Raw genomic sequence first — 5,208 nt, forward strand, 5'->3', positions numbered from 1 at the left:
CTTCCACTCTGTAAGAAAGGTGGATGGATTAGAAAAAAACTATAAAAGATGAAAGGAATGTTAGGAACCAAAAGAGGATTTTCCATTGTTAGCCCGTCTCCCCCAGAAGTCGCAACTCATCGCGACATTTCACTAAAGGCCAATCTTTACTTTAAGCATAGCTGGGATATTTGATAACAAAGCACTTCACATTCTTTGACAATATCTGCACATATATGTGCATGCATTCACCATGCTGGCTATTATTCTACCCAGCCCTGAAAAACTGCTCACAAATTGATTAGATAACGTTGTCCACTAGCATTCAAATCTTGGAGCTTTTTGAGGGTGTGTTTAAGGTTGGTTTCATACTTACTGCTGTTCCCTTTTACAAATAAAGAACAAGCAGCAAATTACAAGACAATTCAGTCACATGTTTACCAGTTAAATTATCTGTTGTCACTTACGCAACATGGAAATTCTCTTCAGAACACTAAAGACACAAAATAAAACATAGACCATATCATAGGATTGATAGTTAACATTGAAAGATGTCTGACGGATTCAATGGCCTCCTTCTGCTCTGCTATAATTCTGTGAATTTTATGATAACTGGAAGTAATAGACTCAAGTGCAAGTACTTGGATTAACATTGGCTCCACAAATTATTGAATAATATGTGAGATGGTTTCAGAAGAATAGTATCAGGATGGCTTCATTTATGCATCAAGCAGCGCCAGGACTCATGCCCATGGCTATAGTATTCTGATTAATTATATTACAGTGCATTTATAGTCCACAAATGGCTTTGCCCCAATGTTATACTTGAGCGACAAAGTCTGAACTGACTTTGAATAATAACAATTTGTGTTGCTATCTTTAACCCAATTAAGCATGCCAAGGTTCCTTAGAGGTGCATTACCAAATAAAAGTTGGCATTAAACTACATAAGATATTCAGACAGCTGCCAAAAGCTTTTTTGAAGAATTAGGTTTTAAGGAGTGACACGAAGGAAGGGGAATTAAGCAGTAGAGAGTCACAGCTTGGAAAGCTTTCGCTCAGTTCACTCAGAAGCCACAGTTGAAGTGAGATGTAAAAACAGTTTCTCTTGGGCAAAAGAATTAGTTCAGAACAGTTAGGAAATAGATTACTTCAGTGTAATGTTTTGAGTTGGAGGTTCCAGAACCGCAGTGTTTTGGTAGATCCCTGATTATTTGAAGCTAAGAAAATTTAAATCCAGTCATGATTTGGAGATGCCTGTGTTGGACTGGGATGTACAAAGTTAAAAATCACACAACGCCAGATTATAGTCCAACAGGTTTAATTGGAAGCACTAGCTTTTGGAGTACTGCTCCTTCATCGTGTGGTTGTGGAGTATACAATTGTAAGACACAGAATTTATAGCAGAAGTTAACAGTGTGATGTAACTGAAATTATATGTTGAAAAAGACCTGGATTGTTTGTTAAGTCTCTCATCTGTTAGAATGACAACCTGTTAGAATCTCCAAATCATGACGACCATCGACACCATTCACTGCCGGCTTAAAGTGGCGAGGATCTCCAAGAAGATCGCACATATCGACACAGACATCAAGTTTCTACAGAAATGCAGGCAAGCATGAAAGATCCCAAAAGGATTATGGATCACGAACCCGCTCAAGTTAACCTACAACACAGACTAGGCAGAGAGACTTTGCCACCGGATCTCCTGCAAACTCCTCAATCATCTCGTGCACCAACTCTACAGCAGGCGCCACAACCTGGAAATTCAGATGGAGTTCACACTATCAGTCTGCACCCAGGATACAGCAGTACAGTTATGGGATATTGCCAAACAGGCAAGGCAACAAAACTACACCACATACATGGACACCAAGAACAAGAAAATGGAAAAACTTGGCATTACCACCAGCAGTAGCCAAGCCCACCCAGGCATCAGAAAGGATAATGTTATCACCGCGGGGAAGTCAATAGTCCACTTATTGGACCATACCCTTTAACCAGAAGAGATTGAAGTTTTTAGCAGGGGTCTCAATTTCTGCCCCACCACCAAAATGGACCTCATGGTTCTTGCAGCAGACACAGAGGAATTCATCAGACGAATGAGACTCCAGGAATTCTTTCAGTATGCCAGCAGTGATCCCAATGAGCTCGCTAATGAACCTGAACAGTCATGACAGGGATCTGGAGAGGAGCGACCAAAGAAGGAGTCAACTTGGACCCCACCAGAGGGCCGCTGCCCTGGGCCTGACATGTATGCTCAAACTGTCAGGAAATATATAAATGCCAGATTCATCAGCCACACCCACAAGGTAGAGCAGAACATCACCCAATCATAACGCAAAGCCATTCGTGCTCTCAAAACCAATCACAACATTGTCATCAAACCAGTAGATAAAGGAGGAGCCATCATCATTCAGAATAGAACAGATTACTGCAAGGAAGTGTACCGACAACTGAACAACCAGGAACACTACAGGCAACTACCGGCTGAACCAATCAAACAGCACACCCATGAACTAAACACATTGATTAGTACTTTAGATCCAGTTCTTCAGAATTCTCTACACGCCCTCATCCCACATACTTTTCATGTACTCGACTTCTACTGCCTTCCGAAGATACACAAAGCCAATACACCAGGATGTTCCATCGTATCAGGCAAAGGGACCCTGTATGAGAGTCTCTTGGGTTATGTCGAAGGCATCTTGAAACCCATTGTACAGGGGACCCCCAGCTTTTGTCGCGAGACTACAGATTTCTAACAGAAATTCAGCACCCACGGATCAGTCAAACCAGGAACATTCCTCATCACAATGGGCATCTCAGCACTCTATACCAGCATCCCACACAATGATGGCATCACGGCAACAGCCTCAGTACTCAACACCAACAACTGCCAATCTCCGAGTAGAGTCCTACAACTCATTCGTTTTATCCTCGATCACAACGTCTTCACCTTTGACAACCAGTTCTTCATCCAGCCACATGGAACAGCCATGGGAACTCAATTTGCACCCCAATATGCCAACATTTTCATGCACAGGTTCAAACAAGACTTCTTTTCTACACAGGACCTCCAAGCAACACTATACACCAGGTACATTGACGACATTTTCTTCCTCTGGACCAGTGGCGAGGAGTCACTGATAAAACTACACAGTGATATCAACAAGTTTCATCCCATCATCAAACTCACCATGGACTACTCTCTACTATCTGTCGCATTCTTGGACACATGCATCTCCATCAAGGATGGACACCTCAGCACCTCACTTTACCGCAAACCCACGGATAACCTCACAATACTACACTTCTCCAGCTTCCACCCAAAACATATTAAAACAGCCAACCCCTATGGAAAAGCCCTATGCATATACAGGATCTGTTCAGCTGAAGAGGAACATGACAGGCACCTGGAAGTACTCAAGGATGCCCTCTTAAGAACAGGGTATGATGCTCAACTCATCGACCGCCAGTTCCGACGTGCCACAGCGAGGAACCATAATGACCTCAGGAGACAGACATGAACTGCAACCGAAAGGGTACCCTTCGTTGTCCAGTACTTCCCAGGAGCCGAAAAACTACACCATGTTCTTCGCAGCCTGCAACACATTATCAACGAGGATGAGCACCTTGCCAAGACCTTCTCCACACCTCCACCACTCACCTTTAAACAACCGCCAAACCTCAAACAGATCATTGTTCTTAGCAAACTGCCTGGTTTTCAGGACAATACCATCCATCTTGTCACAGTAGATGCTGCAAGTCATGTTAGAATGTTGACACGGATGCCACCATTGTGGGTGGGGACACCTCCCATCATGCACATGGCAGGTACTCATGTGACTCGGTCAACGTTGTCCATCACATACCCTGCAGGCAAGGATGCCCTGAGGCATGGTACAATGACGAGACCAAGCAAAGGCTACGACAACGGATAAATGGGCACCACACAACAATCAACAGACAGAAGTGTTCCCTCCCAGTCAGAGAACACTTCAGCAGTCCAGGACATTCAACCTTGGACCTTCGGGTGACCATCCTCCAAGGCAGACTTCAGGACAGACGACAATGAAAAGTGGTTGAGCAGAGGTCGATAGCCAAGTTCGGTACACAAGGGAATGGCCTCACCTAGGACCTTGGGTTCATGTCACACTACAGGTGACCCCATTGCACTGTACACACATGCAGACACTCCTACACACACACACACAGACACTCCTACACATACACATACAGACACTCCTACATACACGCACCATCTCTCATACGCTCACGCATACACTCCCACACGCACCCTCTCACAGACTTGTGCCCCTTTACACTCACACACATACACACACACTCTCACATATACCCATAAAGCCCCCCCCCCCCCCCAACACACACACACGCACATATACACATATTAGTTTGTGGGGTGAATCTGTACTTGCAGAATTACATTTTGCTTTCCTCAGAAACTGCATGAATCCATGTAAAGTTTGTTTTTTTTAGATTAGAATCAGTCTGACCAGTGGTGCACAGACAGTCTCACACAGGGAAGCTCACACCTTCAATACCTAATCTGGGCCAACATGACACCAATTGTTAAAGTTCACTTGACAATGTAACTTTAAAAAAAGTTTTGTGATTTACATATGAGAGAACTGAAACCAACATGATCATTCTAACAGATGAAAGACTCAACAAACAATCCAGGTCTTTTTCAATATATAATTTTAATTACATCCAATGAATTCATGGAATGCATTAGGAATAGTTTCCTGATGCAATAAGTTAAGGAGCCAACCAAGCAGCAGGCCATCTTGGATGTGGTAATGAGGCATGTTAAATAAATTATCTCAGAGTAAAAGATCCCCAAGGAAGTAGTGATCATGATAGAATTTAATACTCAGTTCAAGAGTGAGAAATCTGCGTAAGAAAAAACTGTGTCTAATTTAAACAAACAGAATTACAATGAAATGAGCATAAAGTTGCTCAAGTGAACTAGGTGGATAGATTAACAGGAATGCTAGTAAGCAAGCGGTGATAGACATTTAAAGAGGTAGTTCATAACTCTCAGCAAAAATAAATCCCAATAAGGAGGAAAGGTTCTAAGAGAGGGATAAACTAAACATGGTTAACCAAGGAAGTTAAAGTGAGTAATAAGTTGAAAGAAAAAGCATATGGAGCCAAAGTTAGTCATAGCCCTGAAGACTGGAATATATTCAAAATCCCGCAAAA

General features: G+C 42.8%; 1 pseudogene; it reads left to right on the forward strand.

The window, feature by feature from the left end:
- The first annotated feature begins 2,741 nt into the window (after nt 1-2,741).
- On the forward strand, nt 2,742-4,147 carry LOC148148511 (uncharacterized; annotated as a pseudogene).
- The last annotated feature ends 1,061 nt before the right edge of the window (nt 4,148-5,208 follow it).

This window comes from Chiloscyllium plagiosum, unplaced genomic scaffold, assembly GCF_037043375.1.
Source record: "Chiloscyllium plagiosum isolate Xiang-an unplaced genomic scaffold, Cpla_swu_hap1 HiC_scaffold_12, whole genome shotgun sequence".
Classification (NCBI taxonomy): domain Eukaryota; kingdom Metazoa; phylum Chordata; class Chondrichthyes; order Orectolobiformes; family Hemiscylliidae; genus Chiloscyllium; species Chiloscyllium plagiosum.